The following is a 15,564-nucleotide window of genomic DNA, read 5'->3' on the forward strand; positions in this document are numbered from 1 at the left end:
TCTGGCATTGCCATTCCCTGGATAAATCCCTGGCTCTGCTGATGACTTCCTTTGCACCAGGCTGGAATTCCACCTGTGGATGCAGGATCTGGGCATGGCAAGAGGTGTTTGAGGCCCAAGGTTATTTCTGACCACAGACAGAGGGCACTAAGCAAATATCAAAGATGCATTGTAGGTAATATTTTTGTTTCGTACAGTTTGAAATTCACAATACAGCTGCGTAGTCAGCATTTAAAATCCGTGATTTTCTTCACACTCTCTCCGTGCACTGGGTGGGGGGAAAAAAATTCTAATCCATGCTGAGGCAGAAAAACAACTCACTAAAACACCATCTAAAACAGGAGGTTTGAACTCCTTGAAACTCTATTACATGCTTGAGTAACTCCTGGAACAACAGAAAGCTGTGCATTGTTATGCAGGCAGGCAGAAGCATTCCAGGCAGATGTTGTCCTTACTGCCACTCCTGGAGTCTCATCCCTGCCCTGGACACCACCATCCCTACAATTGTCCCTTCAAGGTGGTCACACCAGGAGAAGATGGCAATGGTGCATGTCTAAGCCAGGTACTGATGTATCTATATGATCTCCATTGATCTCAGCTCTCTTTTTAAAAATAATAAATATGTGGCTGTCGGGTTTTCAGGGAAAAGGTTTAAAATAAGGACCTTTAAGTACGTGCCATAAGAGACAAGTAATTGGTTTTTGTTTTTGTCAGGGGACACCTAGCTGATCATTTCCAAGCTCTTGCTGATGGGGAATTGTTGAAAGTGTAGCATTGGAAAGGCAAATGGGCAAAGGGAAATCCATCAGTAATAATGTCCCTAAATTCCCAAACAAATTTACATGGGTGTTGTTGGAGAGGTCACAACCCTGCCATAATTCAATTTATATTTAGTTCACACATTTGCACCTGCAAGCCACACAAACCCCTGCCTGACCTCTCCACCTGGACATGGAAATGCCAATGGCACAAGCACACAAACTCTGTAAGGAGTTCTGTAACTCCCTCTGCTCTCCTGTCACCCCATAAAGAGGGTGACTGGTGGCCACACTAGCAGTGTCACCCCCAGCGTGACAATTGTGGGTGCATTGCCCTGCCTGGGTGCTTTCATCCTATGGAAAAAGCCCTGTGGAAACCCCGAGCATGGCACAGTGCCTGGGACACTGTGTTGTGGTTGCACCTTCCAAGAGAAAAAGCGGGACCTGCAGAGAGCAACGCTGAGCACAGACCGTGCACAGGCTCTGCCTGGCCTGGCTCAGATGCAGCTCAGCTTGTCCTGCCTTGGGCAGAAAGCTCTGAGCAGGGAGGAGGCCCTGGCGTGGCTGTGGTTTTATTCTCCTGCTTTATTTCAGCAGAGGGATGAAGTGCTGGTTTGGAGATGCAAGGGCTCAGCAGCATGAGGTTCATAACCAGCACGGGGTTCATAGCCAGCATGAGGTTCATAGCCAGCACGGGGTTCATAACCAGCACGGGGTTCATAACCAGCATGAGGTTCATAACCAGCAGGGTGTTCATAGCCAGCACGGGGTTCATAACCAGCACGGGGTTCATAACCAGCACGGGGTTCATAACCAGCACGGGGTTCATAACCAGCATGAGGTTCATAACCAGCAGGGTGTTCATAGCCAGCACGGGGTTCATAACCAGCACGAGGTTCATAACCAGCATGGGGTTCATAACCAGCACGGGGTTCATAACCAGCACGGGGTTCATAACCAGCACGAGGTTCATAACCAGCATGGGGTTCATAACCAGCACGGGGTTCATAACCAGCACGGGGTTCATAGCCAGCACGGGGTTCATAGCCAGCCCAGCTTCCACAAACGCCCGCCTGCAGCCGCTCACTAAGCCAGGCAAGCACCACCTCCATTCAGGTAGTCCATCACGTGAGAAACCCAAAGAGTTTATAGAAATGATTGTCAAAGACCCCATCATTTTGCAGTTAGGATAATTAATAAGGTGTGCACAAAATCCAGGAGTGTTTTACCACACGTTTGCAGCTGAATTGCATTATTGTTGTTATAATAAAAGAGAGCCACATGGTAACAGAGCACCAGGGACCCAGCCTGATGCAACTGTTAAACATCAATAGGAAAATCAGAGGGGAAACATCAAGTTTTCCTTGAAAATCAGTTTGGTTTTCAAGAGCTGTGACTTTTATTTAGTAGATTTTGTGAAAGAGCTTCTGTTTATAAAAATTATTGGGTAGTGTTGGCTGTCAGAAAACATAAACAGGCAATTAGAGCAATAAGAAGAATGATGGAATGAACTCCTCTGGCAGCCTCCTATCTGGAGCCAAGCAAGGCCCCAATTCCACAAAAAATTAGGCATGTGTTTAAGTCCACAAGATCATCCAAGGTGCCTATGGGGACTGCTCACACATTAAAGTGTGTGTGAGGGGCTTGTAAAACCTCAGAGATACCTTGGGGAAACTGGATTGCAGGGCCAGTCAGTGATTCTGCTGGGATGTGGCACTACCTAGAACTCATTTCAAAAACTCTCCTGGAAGTGTTAAACATTCTGCACACAGTTTGGGTTACCTTTAATGGATGTAACCTGTCTGGTGACCATGGAAGGACTATTTAATTCTCTGTTTCTCTATTCCACACCCAGATTCTACACTGTGTTTTCCTGCTGAGTCTCAGTGGTGGAAATAGCTGGATCTGCCATGAAATAATAAGGACTTTTGGCCTTTGTAGTGACTGTGAGCTTATGGACTGTGGAATTGTGTGAAGAACAGAATAGCTCTGACAAGAGAAATGTGATTAAGTGCCCAACATCACTCAATTATCCTTGTTCCTTCCACTCTATAAAAATCCATTGAACCCAACTTCCTGCATGAAAACCTGGCCATTGGTGTGCCTGAAACCGCTCTCAGTAGGTTTGCCCCAGATCTGCACATCATCTCCTGCACGAGTTCCATCCTTAAAGTTATTCTGATGGATCAAAAGGAAGCAAAAAACTGCTAAAATGAACTTCTGTGATGCTTTAACATGTTTTTTAAATAATCTTGGGGATGACTGGGCAGGATCAACACATGTGGCACTCTGAATGCCTTCCTCAAGATTGCTTCCAAGGGAAGCTTTTCCTGAGCTCGTTCTCAGGCACAGGAGTTGTTGCAGGGATACTGAACAGGGGGAGCTGAACCAGATTTCTGGGTGGATAATTCTGAAACATTCCTGAAGAGTTCTCACACTGGGGAAATGTTCTCGAGGAAACTTCTCAGCAGTTGCTGAAAAAGTGGGCAAAACGCATCAACAGAGGAATAAATGCTGTCAAAGAAGGATGTCCTTTCTTCCTCTCTCTCCAAAAAATGCGAGAAGCCAGACCAGATACAATTATATAATACAATTCCCCCAGAGCCAGGGCAATTGCCCCACTGGCACCTTGTGCCGTGGGTTTTGTCTGAGTGAAGGGCAGCGCTGAGACCTGACAACAGCAGCCACTCTTTGCTTCAGTCATGTCTTAGGAACTTGAACACTGAAGAACCACCTTCTCCTGAGACAGCTGGACTTCCTGAAGAGGTCAGTCTATGGGGAGGGACTCTGCATGACCTCTGCCAGCCAGGAGGCAGAAGTGGGCTGACTCATCCATTCCTTCCCATCCCTCTGTGTTTTGCTCATACCCAAACTTGACCTAAACTGCTTCACCCCAATCCTAACTGATGCTTTCTGTCAAGCTCAGCAGTGCCTACACTCTGCACTTAGGAAGGGTGCAAGTCAGGCAGTGAGGCACCACAGAGAAACCCTGCTCATCCCTCACCTCCCTTCCCAAGCACACAGAGCACGGACAGTGTCAGCTGAAACACGCAATTAGTGCCCCTCGAGCACGAGCAGCTCAAACTGTAACATCATGCCAGCCGTGATTAAGAGTGATACAGCACATCATCATTGTCAACACTATTCAACCAATGTAAACCTTAGTTAGAAATGTACTTGTCAGAGAAAAATGCGCCTTTGATTTCTATTACACTTTCCCCAGTAATTGCTGTCATCAGTGGCAGGTTATTATTACAGTTGAATAGAGTTTCAGTAATTACTTTTGCACAGATTCTAACAGCTTTTAGATTGAATGATATTCTGACAGTTTGAATACTCTTGACAACAATTACCTTTTTCCTGGTTAACACTGATTCAGGAAAATTAAAAATTAAATCTGTTCAGAGGAAACACTTATGTATGGCACTAGTAAGTGGGCTGATACAAAAATGTGTAAATTACAGAATGACTTAGAATAAAAAGTTCTTTTGCTCTTCCTCTTATGCTTTTTAAAAAATCAGCACTCAGGGTACATGCAGTTCATGCTGGTTAGATTACCAGTAAATGATGTGAAATGATTTAAAGCACTTCTAAATCCACTTCCTACTGATCAGCTTGAAATGAAGAAAACACTATTATGGAGGAAGCCTTGTTGCTCCCACCCTAATTTTTGTCTTTGGTAACAGTCGGATAATGGCTTTTGGCTTTCAGACCATTATTATTAATCTCACATCATCAGATTATTTAAAAAAACAACAAACAAGCAAACTGCTTTACAGTGGTAGCCTAGAAAAAAAAAACCCAGCATGTTTGTTATTCCTGAAAAATTTATCTAATATTGCAGGGGCCATAACTCAAATGGCTTGATTAAAAAGAAGTCGCCGGCACAAAGCTCTCCAATTTAATTTTGACAGGATAACTGGCCTTGTGGATAAGGCAGACAGAGTTGATGTGATACATCTTCTTATTAGTAAGCTTTCTGATACTGTTCCACATGACATTCTTATAATAAAACTAAGAAAATATGGTCTAGAACTAGATAAAATTACCATGAGGTGGAGGGAACAATTGGCTGAAAAACTGCTTTCAAGGAGTAGCTATCAATGGTTCACTGTCATAGCAGGAAGAAGTTTCAGGTGAGATTCCTCAGGGATCTGTCCTTGCTCCAGCTCTGTTCAATATTTTCATAATGACTCAGTTAAAGGGAAAAGAGATTACATTTATAAAATTTGCAATGTTGAGGAGCTGGGATGGTGGGAGCCCTTGGGAGGTCTGGATCAAAATCTGAAAAGATATTAACAGTTTGGAGTGATGGCCTGAAATTAAGATGAAATTCAATAAAGGAAAGTGTAAAATGTTACACTTAGAGAGGAGAAATCAGATGCAAATGGGAAATTGCCAGTAAGGGAACTCCATTATACATTCAAATTTATAGTGGCCTATGAGCTCCATATCAAACAAAGGAGTTAAAATGCTCCAGAAAAGGTAATTTCAGGGATTTGTTAACAGCAGCATCCTACGTGAGAGCACTGTGGCAATTCCACCATTGTTGAGCTGGGATATTGTGCCCTGTCCTGAGCTCATGGCTCAAAAAGGGTGCAAAGAAACTGGAAATAATTTAACAAAGCCCAGCTGGGAGCAGCAAAGATGGTGAGGGATGAAGTAAGACTCATGGAAATACAGAATCATGGAATGGTTTGTGATGGAAAGGATGATAAAATCCCATCCCACCCCTGCCGTGGGCAGGGACACCTTCCACTGTCTCAGGCTGCTCCAAGCGCTGTCCAACCTGGCCTTGGGCACTTCCAGGGATCCAGGGGCAGCCACAGCTTCTCTGGGCACCCTGTGCTGGGGTCTCAGCACCCTCACAGGGCAGAATTCCTTGCCAATATTCCATCTAAACCTCCCTTCCTTCAGCTTAAAGCCTTTCCCTCCCTTACGCTGCCCTGCCTATGGAGTCTGTTGCAAAGCTGTGATTGAGCCTTTAGTTTTTGACACCACTTCCCACCTCTGATCTACTTGTGTATTAAAATATCATCGTCCTTTTTTTCTCCTGCACATTAGAATTATAGATATAGTTTATTGTTATACTTTCCATAGAGCCTTCTCTTTTTATTAGCATTGTACAATCTGTACAAAAGCAAAATTTAGTCCTTTCAGGGAGCTGAAAGGAAGCAATCGTTTACATGACAAATCCAACATTATCATATGTAAACCTCATTTACTATGTAATGTCTTCCTGTTTCCAGTTCATTAATTGAATGAAACCTATTTTCACATTCTGGTAGGCAGCAGGATTCTCCAACTAACAGAAATAGTACTTTTAGGGAAAAAAAAAATAAATGTAATGCTAGAAAACATTTCACTTACTGGCTGGTCCAAAGCTATATGGATTTCTGAAAAATAAAATTATTTTCTATATATTTCCCAGAAATAAAAATAATGGGATTTACCCAAGCCAGGTTTGTGCAGCAAATTTGGATGGAGACCTGCCTGGTAAGGTACCACTCTTTAACCTTCATTGTGTATTAAAATGACCCTTGTGACACCCAACCACACTTCTATAAATACAATCAGATAAACACAACCAAATTCCAGCCTAATTTATGATACACAACACTTTGGAGATTCAAGACTGATGGTTGTAATGGAAAGATGACAAATATTTTGTTGCATTTCCTCCCAAGAAAATCTATAGCCCTGAAAGAGCAACGGCAATAAAGCTCCCCACAGGTTCCAGACCTTTAAAAAAATAACTATTTTTGCAGTTCTACTTAGGTTCAAGGGAAAAAAAAAAAAAGCAAACCGAAAAATACCCAACTGGAAGGGGACTTGCTAAAACCAACTATTGCTCGATATTTTGCATTAATGTGGCATGAAAACTAAGAAAACACTGATGATGTTTCAGAAAATGGTGACATTTTCTGTGGCAAAAAATAAAGCAGCACCACCAGCACATCATGCTCAGGCAAACCAGAGAAACAGAAAAGGAAGGAAATTATGAAATGTCTTTCGCTCAGCCCATAAGAGAAAGCCCTGGGCTGGATCCTGGGATTTTGGACACTCACAGGGTTTTGGGCTCTGGTGCCACAACTTCATTTGCATAATGTGAACAAGCCAAACAAATCTGATATTAAAATGAGAAAAATTGGCAATTTAAAATTGCCTATTCCATTCCTTTTCTTTTTGACCTCAATCCAAAGGCTTTCTAAGCCAAAGAAAAGACAAGCTCACAATTAGTGACTATGACCAGTTAATGGGTCTGTTCTGAACAAGCTTTTAAATAAAACAATAAGCAAGCCTGGGAAAAAGCAACTTACTGGGCTATCTGAGGCCAATTTCTTTTAAGCACAGGTCAAATTATTTTAAAATAAATTCCTTTTAGCAATTGTTCCATCAAGATTATGTCAGTCCAAAGGGAATAGACCCAAAATCTCTTGTTGCCAAATAACTTCATCTTGGTGCATCTGTAACTCTATTTTCTCCAAAGAAAACGAGCTCATAATATGGGTGGATTTGTTGTTTTTCTGAACAAAGTTGTTCCCTGGCAACTTCGAAAGCAAATTACGTATAGGAAAAAAAACCCACAAAACAAAAAACCCCCAATGTTCAGTTACAAAGGTTGGTAAAAAATCCATGGAGCCATAACAACCAAATGGCTTGGTAAGAAAATTGAAGTGCAGCTGACTGGAAGGAAAAAAAAAAAGAGAAGTAGATAACTCCAACGTGTTTTTGAACAACCAGGTTGCCTAACATTGGAAACTGGCAGAGATGTCAACAATAAAGTAAAATATTCCCAAAAAAGTAGCTCCTGATGACCCTCTCGCTCCCTCCTTGCCTCATCAGAATTCAAATCACAGATACAGTTCCAGAAGTATTTTCAGTTCCATGCCTACCAAACAAAATGCCAAGGTGATGAACAGGGATGACGGGAGCATCCTTAGCTCAGCTTTGCTGTCCTCCCAAACCCCAGGTAAGGACCAGCACAGCCCAATGGCTCCACACTCACGTGCTGTGCCCAGCAGAGCTCCCTCCATCCATCTCCTCCTGCTCCCATCCACTGGCACTTCCCTCTCCCCCTTCCCACAGCTGACCAAAACAAGGAGTCTCCCAGGTGTTTGCCACGAGATTGAATAAACAGGTTGCATTTTTTACCCTCTAACAGGCACTAGGAGTGAGCAGTGAGAATCCTAACAGCCACCAGTTATTCTCCAGGATTCCTGAGTGGTAAAATCATCCCTTTGCCCTTAGCAAGGTTGGAGGGAAGCGTGCTGATGGTTTTGTTTTACCATCCAGCATGCCAGGAGTGTCTGATTAACAGTTTTCCATCCCTATTCAGGCATCTTTGTTAGGAGTAAGTCTTTGCTCTTTTAGATCCTGGTCCAAAGCCTTTCAAGGAAATTGAAAAGTCTCCCATTGATGAGAAGGGGGTGCGCCCTTGCTAATTGTTCCTTTCACATCGGAGTGAAAACAAATTCTTCAGCTTCCATTTGAACCCCATGAAGTTCAATCCCTTGATATATTGGACCCTTATTTTAAGGAGGCTGGAGAGGAGAGGAGGGGAAGGGAGGACAAAGCCCAGGACTGAGGGCTGTGTGTAGGCTCCGAGTACGTGCCTTACACAGCCCACGCCGTGACACATCACAGGCCTTGCATTCTGCTTCCCAGAAAGGCTCCAAATGTTTTAGAGCTCACAAGTCCATAAAATGCTGCATTTAAAGTACTCATTGCTCACCAGCAAACTTGAGATCAGAAAGACACTCTGATGCTCCCCGGTTGCTGCTCACTGGGAATAATTACTCAGGAAGAAAGTTTTGGTTTGTTCTTCTTGCAGAGTGAGGTGTCATCTCTGGTTAAGGTAAAGGTGTGGATGGAGAAAAGTGGGAGGTCTACAGAGCATGGGACGTTTGGTTTGGGCCATCTCAGTGCCAAAATGATATTGAGAAATCAAAGGTGTCTATTCCAGACCGAGAAATGTGGCTGGTGAAAGGAAATGAAAATTCTGAGGGAAATGAAAAGTTAAGCATGGATGTGCTTTATAACGGAGTTTTACAAACACCTTAAACACAAATCAACAAACCATAATGAATGCAATTATTTAGAAAGCTGAGTTTAACTGGTTACATAGGTGATGTCATCTCCCTGCACAGGAAAACTAGAAGAGCTCCATGATGGGATAACTAGAGGTTGCTTTTAAAACAACCCTTTGCTTCGAGAAGGAGATGAACTGGATGGAATTGTCCATCCATAGGTAAAAAAAAAGCCCCTGTAAACACAATGGCATAAATACATATCTATAAAAAGAGAGAAGCAGCAGTAGCACATGACTGATGATTTGGGAATCCAGGAGAGAGCCTGGTCAGCCAAAGGATTCCCCAAGCTGTGTGTTGGAAGACAACAGACTGATCTGGACAAACCACCCATCCCATTAATGCTGCTATTTTGGCAGAAGAAAGGGAATTTTTAAAGAGACAAATATATGAAGTGCAATATAACCTGGAAAAACACCTTTCAAAAACTGTCTTACAATGAAATAATTTTTCTTCCCTTCACAAAGAGGGATTTCACCCTGGAGTTGTTTCTAAAAGACAGTAAAACATAACAGATGAATGTTGCCTTGTATAAGGAACACACACATGCATTTAAATCACTTATATTTTACTTTTTTATGATGCAATTGCGAATTGTGTTATTTTGCATTTGTAATTAGAGGTTGAAACAGATGGCAGAGGCTTGGTTTAAAGGGATGTGCTGGATGATCAGGTCTCCTGCTCCGCCGAGGGCTGAGCATGGAAACTCTTCCACGAGCTGGTCAAACAGCAAAGTGCTTCCTGCACATCAAAGAACATTGGAAAGGACCAAACTGGACTTTCTAGAAGGTGAATAAGCACTGGTGAATTTTTTTTTTCTATTTTTCCCCAAAGTGCTCTTAGAATGCTCCCGATACCACGCTCTGGCTGTTGGGGTAGGTGACATTTGACCCCTCAACAAAAGCAGCAGGATTTTGGTGCAGCCTCCAAAGGAGAAAAAGACCCAAGGGTCTTTTCCAAAGAAGAAAATCCTGAAGAACCCTTCAAGAAAATCCCCAGAGGAGCGGTGACCCCAGAACATCAGAACATGTAAGCACGGAACACCAACCATTAATGCAGGGATGGCAGGTGGCTTTTCCAGCTCTCTTTCCTCAAGGAACAAAGCTGTGGGTACAAGGAGGCTCATCATTCCTTTCCCATCATATGCAATTTGAGACACAGCCACTTTATTCCACAGATATTCCAGCCTGGGTGAGCCCTGAACTGGGACTCAAAGCAGAGAAACCTTTTACCAACTTTGGATGAGTCCAATTTGAGTTCTCCTTAATTAAGACTGAGCTGCCCACCAGTGACTCTTCCCTTGAGCGGGGCTTCCCAAGGGTTGAGATTCCTTGTTTGTGGTTAAGATAATTTTCCCTGCCCAAGGAAGAGAAACTCTTTTCCACAACACATCCTCAGTGACCAGGACCTGCTGAATTAACACCAATATTCAATATTCATTTATACATTTGTATAGAAGCATCCATTAGACATAAACCATTGTCCAAGTCTGAGACTAAGGTTAGGCCTAGCTACACCTAAGTCCTTCAGTTTACTGATTACTCATTTTCTCCAAAAATGAGCAAGTGTACATGTACCTTACCAAAAATAAATATCATGGAATTTTAAGCCTCAAGGTATTCATAAAACAGCCCCAAAGTGGTATCTGGAGCTACAGCCCTCAGGGATCCAGCCAAGGATCCTTTGACCCACAAAAATCCAAACCCATGAGCTCCAAATCAGCATTTTAAACCACTACAGAGCCTGGATCACTATGGGAATATGGAAAAGTCATGCTGCTATTATATGGTCTATGTATGTCATTAGAAATATTAATTAAAACAGCTTTTACAATAACTGCCAATATTATCTACCCTACTAAGCTGTTACCAGAATGATTTTTAATATTTCAATGATTTAAAAAAAAATTTTCAATTTTACTTTTCGTTCTAGCAGAGCAATATTTTCTGAATGCCTAGAATGAAAAAGGCACCTCTAGCTGCTGCTTTATCACTTTGTTTGGTTTCTCTTCATTTCTTTATAAATATAAAAAAAGATCTGAAGTAAACAGGTCGTAAAATTTCCCTATAAATATTATCTGTTTACTGTCTTTGGGGGTAGGCATGGACAAAGAAATTGAACCAGAATGCTGTAAGAGCAAATTTTCTTTGGGGAATTCATTCACATCTGTTCCTGTACGACAACAGGAGGAACAGAAATTATTAAGAAAAAAAGACAGAAAATATAGGAAATGTAATTTTCAAAAGGAGAAATGGCTTCCTCTGATCTTTAGCTGATGGTTCTGATGAGTTTTTATTCTGCCTGACCTGTTTAGCCCAATGCTAATAAAGAGCTAATGAAGAAGAAAAGACTTATCCTGAAAGTTAACTCCTTTCTGGAAAGGAGATGGACGGGTTCCTGACAACAGGGATAGTTGGAAAATACACTTGTGTGATCTTTTGTTTCCAAATTTTAATGCATCGCCTTTCAAAAGGGCTTCTACTCATGAAATTTAGTAAATATTTAATTTAATTTCCTTAAATTTAAAAAATTAACGGACTGTTGGTGTGCTATCACCGTTAAACAGCAAATTATGTGTGAAACAGAAGAAATACCTTTTTTCCCTTCATCTCACTGGGGACCTGGCCTTGCCCTCAGTGCTGTGGGGGAAAGGGGCACTGGGGTTCTGCAGGAGCCCATGCCAGCACTTCCTCCCATCCCGCGTGGGAATTGGGCCTGGAGAAGAATGAAATGGGCTGCATTATTCTGTTTGCAGACCCTCTTTGCACCCCAGCTATCCCTTCAACTCTCCCTTTGGAATTTCCATCGATGTTGCCGACATTGGATCCATCCTCCCAAGCCACAGACAAAGATTGGACTCTTCACCTGTACCTTCAACACAACACACTGCAAATTCAGTATAAATGCAGTGTATTAGTGGTGAAAAATCACAGGGACTCCTTGGATTGGTAAGCAAATGCACCAAGGTGTGAAATGCAAATTAATACTGGAATGCCTTTTATCATTTATAATTAATTTATCCTGTGTCAACCTAAATATTTTTTCTGTTTGTGCAAGAACAGGCCTGGCCCAGAACCAAAGGAAATGACTGGGGGCTTATTTTGACCAATGTTTAACTCCAATCATAGTATTTAGTAAAAAAAAAAAAAAAAAAAAAAAAAAAAAAATATATATATATATATATATATATATATATATATATAAAAGCACCCAGAAATGATATAAGGATATTTATAACAAAATGGTTTTATTAATTGATCTGATTTTTCTTTTTCTGGTCTTTCTGCAGTGGAAAATGGTGACGTAATTCTGTGATGAAGAAAAAAAAACAACCTCTATTAAATAGACAAAGATCATAAAGTCTCTTTTGCTTGAACAGCTTCAGTGCACACAACTGAAGGCCTGGCAAGTAGTGAATTCTTTCAAGAACTATTTATTTCAAAGTTACAAGGCTGATGAAGGCTTTAGAGTTACAAATTCCTGTTTTTCTTGGAGCAACATCTTTAAAGATATGCAAAGAGGGATTTCTCAGCACTATTCAGAAACTAGTCTCTAGTGATTTGCCACTTTGGAGTACAGAGATTGTTTTCTAATTCAAGCAAACATTTTGGAGAAAAAAAAAAAAAACAGAAAAGGATGTGAGAAAATGCTCATTAGGAAAACAACAGCGAGAATCTCAGCAGAAATATTTAACCAACTTACCTGATTTCACAGTTGTGATTTTAGGTCCCGGAGTAGGAGCAATGCAGAGGTTTTTTATATAAGGAGAAATGCAAAAGCCACCACTGAAAAAATGAAGTTTTGAAGGGTTTGAGACAGGCTTGGAAGAAAACCCCAACCAAAGGTCCACTAGGACCATATCCCCAAGCTGAAGTTACTGCTGGAACTTAAATTGTTATGTTCTTTTTCTTTTTTGAGGTGCTATTTTGGGTGCAGCATGCTGTGAAAATATATAGGTTACCCTCACACAAACAGATATTTAGAATTAGATTATATAATAGATGGACATTTTCACAGGAAACATTTGATAGATGCATGCAGAGATCCGAATTCTCTGGTTTGCTGATAGAAGAGCTCTGTGCTATGCATAGAAAATTCCCTCTGTGTGGGTAATGTATATTTGACTTCACCTTTTGCATACTGATCACTTCCTGACTTGCAAATCCTGAACCATGTGCAAGTGTGCGTAATATGAATAACTTTATTCCAAACTTGCATGTCTTAAGCCATATGTTCACCGAAATATGAGCATAAATCTACTAAAATTTACTGTCCTACACTGCAGATCAATAAACCCTGCAGTATTTCAGGAGTGCTGGATGTATATTTTGTTTGATGGCTTTGAAAATGCATATTTCCAGCTATAATTATTTACATATAGGGTCCAGGACCAGGAGATAACCTTCAGCTTTGGTAACATTAACACTTGCAAATAATCATCACTACTCTATCACTCTCACACCCCATAATCTGCTAACATATGTCTACATTTTCTATGTGTTTATGTAGTACTTTATATGGAAATGTTTCATTACTGCCCGCAGCAACATGTGGCATTTCTTCAAGAACATTTCAGCACCTTTTAACATGGTTTCTTCAAACGTCTCTCTAATTGTGAGGATTTCATTCTGCAAATGTTATCACTGCTCAAGCAGATCAATTTTCTTAACTGCTTAATATGCATGCTCTAGGCATTTCCACAAAAATGCAAAATATACAGTACGGAATTAATATAAATAAACTACTACCAGGCTATTATGGAGCAGATTTAAGGCAGCAGGGTTGTAGATAACTCCACTTCCAGACGTGCAAGTCTTCTTATTGTGGCAACATGTCATCTAAAATTTTTGTTCAAGATATTAAAAAAAAAAAATCCAATTAATTCTTACAGTACCATTTTCTCTAAACCAAATTATGATATTCTTACTTACCAACACAGTGACTGCTGGTGCAGAGAGGGTTCATGGTAGAAATTTCTGTCACAATTCCACATTTTCTGAGCTATGGTTGATTGTTCTCATATTTCTGGCTGACCAAGCATCTTCTAAAGCTGCACAAAACCCACTTGGGTGGAGAGATCTCCAGGCAGGCACAGATGTGGAGAAAAAAGTCATCTCACTAATACAAAGGCTGGTGGCTGCCACTGATGCTTTTATGTTGAGTTCAGACAACACTTCAGCCTTCCAAAATTAAGGGACCTGAAGCTCTCCAGGATGAAGGGCTCCCAGACCAAGCTTCTCTCAGTCAAGGGCAGGCCTAGACTAAATTTGAAAGAACTAAAAGCAGGTGAGACCAATCCAGGCCCCATTATTGGATTGGAGACATTGTGAATCTCAGGAAACCATTGCTGGAATGTGTCTTTCCAACATCCTGTTCATATTCCATCCAGGTCTCGGCAGTCTGGTTTGATTTTGGGGAGTGCTGGCAAGAGAGGATTGGTGGTGTACTCTTGGTTTTTACATCACTGCCCTCACCTTGGCTGCATAGAGGTTCATCAGCTGCTGCTGTTCCTGTGGGTGATGTAACAATTAATCTAATTACATAAAAAGCTTTAGGAAGAAGAGTGTGGCAGAGGAGCACAGCAGAGTCCTCCAGACCCGAGCTGTCCATCCCAGCCCTTTCCCCTGCCCTGTGTGCATTCATCCAGCCCTTGGCAAGCTCCACAGAAATTTCCTCTTTCAACAAGGAAACAGAACAGAGCAATCCCTCTGAGAGGAACAAGCCGATTTCTTCAGGAAGGTCCACAGAAGTTTTCAAAGCTGGAAGAAATGCAGTTTTCCTGCTGTGAAGTTTGGTACCGATGCTGCTGGAGGGATGAGTCATTGTTTCTTTCATATATATCATCCGAGTACCTATAACTGTCTCTCATCTAAATGTTAATTGTATCCAACAGAATGACTTCAAATGAATACTCTGTCAATAACACTGTTATTAATGTTCCTTGATAGGCATGGTTGGAATATTTTGTAAGATTAGTCTAATATTTCTTACAGAATCTGCTTCATGTGTTGTGTTATTGCGTCTACTTTGGATCAAAACCTGCTCGTAAAGCCTTGGGTAGCTTTTTTTACTCTCCTCTCAAGAATTCCCACATCACCAAGTTTTGATAGGAACCATTTTACTACAGGCACAGCAGTGATCCTCATTCCTCTGGACCACAAGCATAAGTTTAGGTGTTAAATTGATATTTTTTGATTGCTCAGCAGGGCGTTTTATTGCCTTCACTCGGTGCAGCTGGTACTGTAGGAGCTGATGGCATTAGGGGGGACAGAGTTAAGCTTGCTTTAGCCATGTGAATATTCTGATTTATGCCAACTCCACCTCTGCCTCTCCAAGCGACCATGACAGGAATAATTTGGCAGCAATTCCTCGCTGTTGGCTGCTCACCTGCCTGAGACAAAGCGAGGCAGAGAGGAGAGCCCAGGTGTTTGACTGGAAAAGGAGACAGAACAGCTTTTCCATGGTGCCCCGGGTGCATCCCTGCCTGGATCCAGAGGAGCAGCAGCAGTGCCAGGAACACCTGAGCAACAGGTGGAGCCTTTGATGGGGCTGCTTTGCCGGCAAACCCTCACAAGTTTAAAGCACTCCCAGCCCACTTTGTTTGCAAAGAGCAAATAACTGATCCAAAGGCTGAAAGCCTCTGGGTTTTTTATCTTCTTCCCTCCCTCTCATCTCCTTTTTCTTTCCTCCTGCTGTTCCCTCAGATTTAGGCTTTT

At 41.7% G+C, this 15,564-nt stretch overlaps 1 long non-coding RNA gene across 2 annotated transcripts; it reads right to left on the reverse strand.

The window, feature by feature from the left end:
- Nucleotides 1-11,448: 11,448 nt before the first annotated feature.
- LOC128795394 (uncharacterized) lies at nucleotides 11,449-14,278 on the reverse strand. Of its 2 annotated transcripts, none has more exons than XR_008433512.1 (4): nucleotides 13,780-14,278; nucleotides 13,597-13,686; nucleotides 12,551-12,633; nucleotides 11,449-11,563 (listed from the first exon to the last, which is right to left on the reverse strand). It is a non-coding gene; the product is annotated as an uncharacterized LOC128795394 (long non-coding RNA). The 2 variants fall into 2 exon arrangements; XR_008433513.1 differs by lacking the exon at nucleotides 11,449-11,563 and adding an exon at nucleotides 12,110-12,157.
- Between the last annotated feature and the right edge of the window lie 1,286 nt (nucleotides 14,279-15,564).

This window comes from Vidua chalybeata, chromosome 14 (assembly GCF_026979565.1).
Source record: "Vidua chalybeata isolate OUT-0048 chromosome 14, bVidCha1 merged haplotype, whole genome shotgun sequence".
In the NCBI taxonomy this organism is placed as follows: domain Eukaryota; kingdom Metazoa; phylum Chordata; class Aves; order Passeriformes; family Viduidae; genus Vidua; species Vidua chalybeata.